Source organism: Trichechus manatus, unplaced genomic scaffold, assembly GCF_000243295.1.
Source record: "Trichechus manatus latirostris isolate Lorelei unplaced genomic scaffold, TriManLat1.0 scaffold00019, whole genome shotgun sequence".
NCBI lineage: Eukaryota > Metazoa > Chordata > Mammalia > Sirenia > Trichechidae > Trichechus > Trichechus manatus.
In genome coordinates this window covers 19,060,152-19,069,580 of record NW_004443955.1, presented here as the reverse complement: position 1 = coordinate 19,069,580, position 9,429 = coordinate 19,060,152, and the positions used below count along the sequence as shown (strand labels likewise).

Genomic DNA, 9,429 nt, shown 5'->3' with positions numbered 1-9,429 from the left:
GACTCCTAATATAAGTAAGAAGAAGACCTAATTGGATTGTTAAGGAATCATTTACCAAATAACTAGTTATTGATGGTCACTAAACATAAAACAAATCATGACTAGTTTGTCAAATTTAGTTACATGCGTGGGAAAGAAAGTCCCTTGCTTCCATACAAGCTGATTTATTTAGGATGCTCTCAGTGTCATTGCTTACTGACACTTACAACTGTCAGATTTCATTTAAGAGGGACACTTACAGGCACCACCTATAAACAAACACTCATCACTGATTTCACCCTTACAATAGATAAGATACCATACCTTGCATTATGCATTCTGCTAAGTCTCTTTCGTACTTCATGGAATGAAGTGAGGATTTGGCAATTTTATCATACATTTATTTGGTTGAAGGAAAGAGACACATAACATGGATACTTCAGGTTAATTAGCACGAGTTTGCTGGGATAATAAAATTTCTGAGGCTATTTGCCAAGACTCCATAGCATCTGGTATAATGTAAACACAACCACCATGATGAGGAGCAGGGGCTGTCCATTTTAAATGTTATAAAAAATATATTGGAGTCCCTGGATGGAGCAAACAGTTAAGCGTTTGACAGCTAACCTAAAGGTTGTTGGTTTGAGTCTACCCGGAGGCACCTTGGAAGACAGGCCTGATGATCTACTGCTGAAAATCAGCCATGAGAAACCCTATGTAGCACAGTTCTACTCTGACATGCATGGGGCCACCATGAGTCATAATTGACTCAATGGCAACTAGTTTTAAATAATAAATTGCCCTGGTATCAACCATTTTTATTTGTCACCTAGTTTTTGCTGAACACAACCCTAAGCTTACAAGCAGGAATAGCCTCCATCTCTACTTCTCTGCCAAACCTACATGAGGAGATTACTTGCCTTGGCCTGTGGGCTGAGGTACTCAGGCCAGCCTTGATTCTGGGCATGAATGCATAGTTGGCTTCCATATTCTTTGGCTTATATCAATTCAATACCTCAAAAGCAAAAATCATATTCTTGAAGTCCTGTGCCCTGTATCTTTATCCCTTTGGAACATTTCCTGCTCATCCTTGGACCTGGACTCTCGACCCCCTTCTGTCCTAAATCACAGCCTCGAGACTAAATGTGGAAAACTGACTATGATTTTCACAGCAGAGCAGAGCAGGGTCAGTGATCTTTAATAGACCCTGTAGGAAACGCTCCTAATGTCTCGAGTATCCTGGAATGAATTCATTCATAGAATCCTCAAATCCTACCTCAGTTGTCCTCTATGAACACAATACTAGTGCTAGGAATCCACTTTAATCACTTCTCCCTCATCCGAGGAAATCAGCATCAGATAGATTCCACAGGTAAGTGAAGATGCCATGCAGTTATAAACAAAAGTGTTTTCCAAACCTGGACCAGGAATGGGAAGCAGAGTGTCACAGATGTAGCCTTAGAGTTGGAAGGACCAGGCTCCCAGTCCTTCTCCACCATTTTTCAACTTGTGGACTTAAGCAAATCACTGAAAGTCTTTGCACCTTATTTGTAAAATGCGGACAATAATATCTCCACAATAAGGTCATTTTTAAGGATCAACAAGATAGTATAGAGGTTAAAACATAGGCTTGATAGCGATATTTTTCCTCATTCAAATCTTGAGTCTGTCATTTTTTAGCGGTGATCCATGGGCAAGTTCCTTAAGTTCTCTACGCCTCAGTTTCATCATCTATTAAATAAGGATGCTAATAGTAACCAAGTATTCAATTGTTTTAGATATTAATTTAGATAATATTGACAAAGTGTGTAGGAAAGTGCCTCACGCAAGTAAATAGTCAATAAATGATAGCCATTGTGAGTGGCATTATTGAAATATAGCATTGCTTCTGTTACTACTATAATAATTAAGATAATGAGGTGAATTTTAACAGCCTTCTTGGCCAGTTTGACCCAAGTCCATTAACTGATTGAAGGGGATCTAAGCTCAAAAGATTGAGAGATAAAATCTTTCTTGACTCTTGCTTTCTAGGTGAAGGCAGCAACATGGAAGTATATTCCTAAGTCTGACTTATGCCTGTGAAACACAAAAACAAATATTAGGGAACGGGCATCATTCTTGGACTTTCTTAAAGGGCATTCAAGGGATCTTCCATTGAGTAACAGCTCTCCCTCCCTCCATGGACTATCTGGATCTGCTTCTCCTTGGTTGTCAGAGACAAAAGTTACCTATGCAACTGTCTGCTCTGGTAGAAAAAGGACCCATTGGTCTCCAGGGTGGTGAATGCACTCAGTTAGGAAGCAGTGGGAGGGCAGATTCCAGGCATTGCGTTTGTCTGTTCTCAGATGATTTATCCTTGACTTAGTCACACATATGCCCTTGATCCTAGCCACTTTCCATCTCTTCTGGAAACCTTAGCAAATCACATTCATTTGGGATTTCCTTGTCAGGACCCAGGCTCTTTCTGAGGAGCACTAAGTTGGGTGGGTGGTAGAGAGAAGATAGCTCAATTTGTCTATTCTAGAAGAATCACTGGTATTGGGAGAAACCCATTTCTTTGACAGAAGCAAAATCTGATCAGCCGGTTTTCATGAGTAAAAGGGGAGGCATTACACACCCATCAATATTTAGTATTCAGTGAGCTGTATAACAAAGAGACAAGTCTCTCTTCACCAGTACAAAGCGCATAAATCAAAGAACCATGAACTCCACTATAGTTGAGAGAGTAAATGTGAAATATATTGGCTTTCTCTCTTAAAAAAAAAAAAAAGATGTATATGTATACATACATATTATATATTTTATATATCTATGTATCTGTATCTATATAATTTTAAGCTAAGGTATCATGGTGAATACCAGGATAAAACAGTCCCTGGTGTCTCTAGTGATGTAATGACAGTAGAATACATACACAATTATCTCTAATGCAAAGCAGGAAGTAGTAAATGTCAGAGAAATCCACGGATGTGGTGCAATTAAAGTTCTAAGGCGGTAGAGAGGGTTTCCTGTATAGGAGACCCAAGAGAGCTCTGTGGAGAAAGTGGCCTGTGAATAACTCTTAGCTTCTGTTAACGAACCTCATGCCAACCACAAGCCTCTCCCCCCCCACCACAGACCAAGGTTTAACTCGTGACGGGAACGCCTTGCCTGGAAAACATGCACTCCTCTGGTAAGACTCCTGTCTTAGTTATCTTGTGCTGCTATAACAAAAATACCACAAGAGGGTGACTTTAACAAACAAATTTATTTTCTCACAGTTTAGGAGGCTAGAAGTCTGAATTCAGGGTGCCAGCTCTAGGGGAAGGCTTTCTGTCTGTTGGCTCTGGAGGAAGGTCCTCGTTCCTTCTTCCCTGGGTAATCTTCATGTAGTGTGGCTTCTATCTTCCTGCATCTCTGCTTTCTCACTTGTCCTAATCTGCTGTTTTTACATCTCAAAACTGATTGGCTTAAACACACCCTACACACATAAGACCTCTTAAAATAACAAAGAAAAGTCATTCCCAAATGGAATTATAACTACCAAACCAAACCCATTGCCATTGAGTGGGTTCTAACTCATAGTGATCCTACAGGACAGAGTAGAAGTGCCCCATAGAGTTTCCAAGGCTGTGATCTCTGTGGAAGCCGACTGTCACATCTTTGTCCCGCAGAGTGACTAGTGGGTTTGAACTGCCGACCTTTATGTTAGCAGCCAAGTGCCTAAGCACTGCACCACTTAAACGGAACCGAGCCTGTTGCTGTGGAGTCAATTCTGATTCACAGCGACCCTGTTGACAGAGTAGAAGTGCCCTATAGGGTTTCCAAGGCTGTAATGTTTATGGGAGCCAACTGCCACATCTTTCTCCCAAGGAGTGACTGGTGGGTTCGAACTACCGACCTTTAGATTAGCAGCCAAGCGCTTAACCACTACACCTCCAAGCCTCGTTAACTACAGGTATAGGGGTTAGACTTTATAACACGTTTCAATCCATAACAACCCCCCTCACAGGTTATCCCTCGGGTGCCCCCTCTTCAAACAGATCGAGCTTTCTCTCATTTGGGAAAAACACAGCCTTGTATCAACTTCAATCCTGTGACCTTTAATCAAGGGCAGATTACTCAATAAGCAATTTAAGTACGTGCTTAGGGCATCAAAAAAACAGGAGCGCCAATTGTCCAAAGAAAAGACCCATAATACCAAGCAGACAGGACACAAAGAAAAGCAAGCACCATGGTGGAAGGGAACTGGCAGGGCACTAAATGAAATCCATATCACTTTATAAATTTTGTATACAGTAACAATTATATTTTCATTTTGGACCGATAGGGTATAACCTCACATTCAGTTCTCTCTAGCTGACCACATAAGAACATGCCATCGGCACGGTAATCACATGACTTGGGACGTACCTGGTCCTGCACGAAACGAACAAAAACTCGTCTTCAGATTGAGCATACCCTTGTATTTGTATCATGCGCTTTGCGATCGCTCTCGCCCCCACTGGATATCAGCAGTACTGTGAAGATGCAGCATCAAGGATGGAAAGTGAGTAGGCAAATTTTTAAGTATTATTTCAAGATGAAAAACACTCGTGGAGATCTGTGAAGGGCCTGCCAACAAACATTGTGTGACAAACGAATGAAATTATCTCCGACTGCCTTTGCAAGTACTATTTCTTTTGACTGTCTCAGACCTGAAGAACACAATTACGTGTTCTATAACAATTTTTTTTCTTACTAACTTCAAATATAGATTTTTGTGTTAATGTCCAAATTCGAATATAAATTTCATTTTATAAATTTTACTTGTTTTATAAATGTTATTTATTTTCAATTATTCAAATTTAGTTGCTACGGTAGAACCAAATTTAAAAAGTGACAGAATTTTTTATCCAGGTAAAATGAAATGACAACTAAGTGGAATTTAAAAATTAAAACTCACATAAGATAAAAAAGAAAAAAGAAAATATTTGTGAATCCCTAAAGACAATTCCAAAATTAACTTCCTTCTTAAAACATAATGAATCAGAAGAGACATCTTTCATTGAATACTCGCGTTTAATGGGTGCAAATCCTTATACCAGTACCACTAGTGCTGAAATTACTAATAGCAATGCAAATATAACAGAATTTGTCCCAAATTCTGCAGCCATTCCTTGCTGTAGTAAAAAAATTAATAATGGTGTAGAAAGTGAAACTATTCTAGAATCTGAAATTGTCATATCTGCAGACCCCATAAGTAACAGAAATACAGATCCTGCTTTGTGGAATAATTTTTCTTCTAATTATGTAAATTATTGGATCAAAAGAGGGCCAAGTGATTGTCAACATCACCGTAGGCCGTTTGAAAATTTGTGTCAAAATTTCTGGATGGTAAACAAACAAGGTTCTATAGCCAGAATGTATTTCTAGGGGGGAAGCTAATGGTGAAAATTATAAGAGGAAGTAGCTACTGCATTTTCCATCAGTTGGCTCTGAGTATTGTTTTGTTTGCAGACTATTCCGTCCTAAATCTTTTAATTCTTGATTTGCTATGGATGGATTTAGCAATTGGTGCAACTCGAATGGGATTGATAAACATGACAACAGTTCAATTCACAGAGACTGTACGTTGTCATATTTAAACTAAGACATAGTTTTGGCTTAACTCATGAACTGGAAACACAAATTAATGAAGAATGTCAGTATTGGGAAGCCACTTTGCAACTCATTGTTGCTGTCATTATAACAATTGCTGAATGTGGACTATATTTTCAGGGAAGAAATGAAGAGTTTGGGAACCCACAAAAAGGAAATTTTTGGGGTTTACTTGAACTTGTTCAGTTTAATCCATTTTTAGCAGATCACTTCTCAAAATATGGTAATATAGAAAAGGGCAACCCATCATATATGTCTAAAACAACATGTGAAGAATTAATAAACTTAATAAGTGATAAAGTTCAATCAACTATTTTCAGTGAAATAAGTATAGCTCGCTATTTCAGTTTGTCTTTAGATTCCACTCCTGATATTTCTCATACAGACCAACTAAGTATTGTTTTAAGATATGTATCTCCAACAGATAGAAAACCTATCAAGCAATTTATTACATTTACTAGCTGAATAAGTCATACCAGTGAAGAAATCGCAAATCAAGTACTTGACTATTTATGTGAAGTTTGAAAAACTGATTTTTCTAAGTACAGAGGCCAGTCCTATAACAATGTTGCCAGTATGTCAGGGTATTATAAAGGCATGCAACGGAAAATTTTAGAATGTAACAAATATGCCATTTTCATACCATATGCAATGCATTCACTTAATCTTGTAGGATGTAGCACAGTAGATTGCTGTCCAGAAGCAGTTCATTTTTTTTTCTACTGTTCAGTTACTGCACACATTTTTTGCTGCCTCTACTCACCTACAAGCAGTTCTTAAAACAGATTTAGGCAATGATCAAGTATTAAAATATCTAATACACATGGGGAAACGCATGCTGTAGCAATGAGTGCAATCTTGGATGCATACACTCAAATAGTAGACGTCTTAGAAGATATTGCTGAAAACCAGATACAAAAAGGAGACACCAAAAAAGAAGCTGAAAACGTCACCAACAAAATGCAAACACAGGAGTATGTATTTATGTTGGCTATGTGGAATAATATATTGCAGGATCTTCATTGGAGAAGTCAAGCCCATCAAGCCCGCCAAATTTACTCTTAAGTAAATTAAAAGACATGCACAGTTCTCCACCAGTCATTAGAAGGGTATTTATATGACTTAAGAGAAGATTTTGAAAATTTTGGAAGCACAACCAGACAAATACTGCCAAATACTGATTACCAAGCAGTTCAGTGTTGCAGAAGTGTTAGAAAGAAACAAGTAAATTACGGAAGTGATCCAGAAGTATCACTGAGTGTCAGAGATCAATTTTGCATAATCACATACTACACCATCATTGACACACTTGAATCTTGTATGAAAAGAAGGGCAAAAGTGTCTGAGGTTCTTTCAAATAAATTTTCCTTCTTAAACAACTTGGGTATACCTGAAGAAGAATGCATGAAGGCATCCAAGAAATTAGTGCAGGCTTATACCGATGACTTAAACACAAACCTTTATGAAGAAGGGCAACAATTTCATTCTTACATGTGAACTAAGTTTATAGATTCAGGAAAGGCAAATTTTACTCACGTAGGCATATACGATTCTATAATAGATGATAAAATACAACATGCATTTCCCAATATTGAAATTGCTTTATGCATATTCCTAACTTTAATGATCACAAATTGCACAACAGAACACTCACTTTTGTCCCTAAAGTAGTGAAAAACTCTCAGCATACAACAATGATTCAAGAAAGACTCAATTCATTATCCTTATTATGTATTGAAGTAGACATTGTTCAGTAGCTTAATTATGATGAAATCATTGAAGAATTTGTAAGAGCAAAGAATAGAAGGAAGGGTTTTTAACTGCAACATGTTAGAGATGAAAGATCTATCTAAGAGTAAAATACAGTAATTTGTTGCAATATTTGTTTTATGATCATTAAATTTTCTTTTATGACATCTTTGTATTTACAATTATAGCATTTATTACAAAACAAGCATCAAAATTGAAGCATGAGTCATTAAAAGCAAAATTGGTGAAGTCCATTTTTTATTGTGGGAGAGCAACTGAATTTTACATTGATTGTTGAAACAACTAAGGTCCCTGACTCATTCTCTTTGTTGAAGAATATGAGGAATATTCTTTTTATAGAAAATGTGGTATATAGTAAAAAGCTTAGTACCCTGCATCCACAAAAAATTTTATAATCCAGTTCATCTCATTCTGCTAAAATGGCATACACCACTTTTGTATTCAGTCGCTAATATAGTCGCATTTAAAAGACACACACAGATATGCATGCATATATCACTCACATATCCTGTTTGAATGCGTGAATAAGCAGAGGCGAGGACACCACAGAATATCGGCATTTAGGGTCCTCACATGCCTTAGTTGGGCCCAGCATTTCATTTCTGTACTTGTTAGCATCCCTGCCTTGTTCACTTTAAAGAGATCTGCATAAAGGCCCAACAATGCCATAGCCATCTCTGAATGCTCAGGGCCCAGGAATTCCATACTTTGTTGAATAAATGAACTTTGCTTTTTAAATGAGGAAACCTCTCATGAGGGTTCCTATCTCAGTGAACAGGAAAAGGACTGGACCTAAAGAGAGAAAAGAACTAGTGGTGTGTGCCTGAAGATGCATTATCTAAATTAATCTTCATAACCCAAACGTTTCCAGATGGCGTTAACATCTCCTTTTATGGCTACGGAAACTGAGGTTCATAGAAATTAAAAGACTTATCCAAAGTCACAGGGCTGACAAACTGAGTAGCTGGGGTTCAAACCCAAGTGATTTCCCTCATTGTGTGATGCCCTAAAGTGAGGAAGTGAATCTGCAGAGTGACCTAGATGCAGCACTTGAGAATGTTCCTGGCCATTATACGAGCCAAATAGCCACATGGACTAAATCTAATGTGCGTCCTTCCCACCTTCCCCCAGTCAACCAAGGAGTTTGATTTTAAAATGTTTGCCTACCTGGAGAACATGCAGGGAACAAGGATCTGTCCTATGGGAAAGGGATTCTTCTTTTTTTTTTTCCCCTCCGTCTCTCCTATAGTCTCAAATCTGTCCCCTCTTCTCTTCTCCCTTTTCCCCTCCCCGGCCCTCTTTCCATTTCTCTTCTTTCCCCTCCCCTCTTGTTAAAAAAACAAACCAAACCCGTTGCCATTTGGTCAATTCCAACTCATAGTGATCCTACAAGACAGAGTAGAACTGCTGCATAGGGTTTCCAAGGAAAGCCTGGTGGATTAGAACTGCCGACCTTTTGGTTAGCAGCCGAGCTCTTAACCACTGCGTCCTCCCTCTCTAAGGAGGAGGTTTAACTTCTCTGATGATCATGAGGGGACAACAATGATGATGGTGATAATGATGATTTGGTAAAGCTTCTCCCAAGATATTGGTTTGTTCCCTCAAGAGTCTGCCCTGGGTTTCAGTTCCTCATATAGTCCAACATTTAGATTTAGATTTCAATTCTATATATCATAGGAAATAATGTCAAGCCTAATTTTGTATTTAAAAATGATTTTTTAAGGAAAAGTCAGAGATGAACAAAATAATTTACGTGCAAAATTGGACATCATTTACAATTAAAATAACTGTAAATAACTTTGGTGTTCAATGACAGAATGTAATAAATTATAGTATATATGACATAATATACTATATTCATTAAAAATTGTTTTCAAAGAATGTGTAAGACAAAATTTGGTTATGATATATTTTTAATTTAGAAAGATTGTAAAAATCACGAAAAGCAAAATTCTAATTTTATAACAACAATGAATCTGTGAAGCATCTCATAACATGGATGAAACTGGAGGACATTATGCTGAGAGAAATAAGTCAATCACAAAAGGACAAATATTGTAT

At 37.7% G+C, this 9,429-nt stretch overlaps 1 pseudogene; it reads left to right on the top strand.

Annotated features, from left to right (window-relative positions):
- Positions 1-4,434: 4,434 nt before the first annotated feature.
- Positions 4,435-9,429, top strand: part of LOC101344106 (suppressor of SWI4 1 homolog pseudogene) — a 95,157-nt pseudogene continuing 90,162 nt past the window's right edge.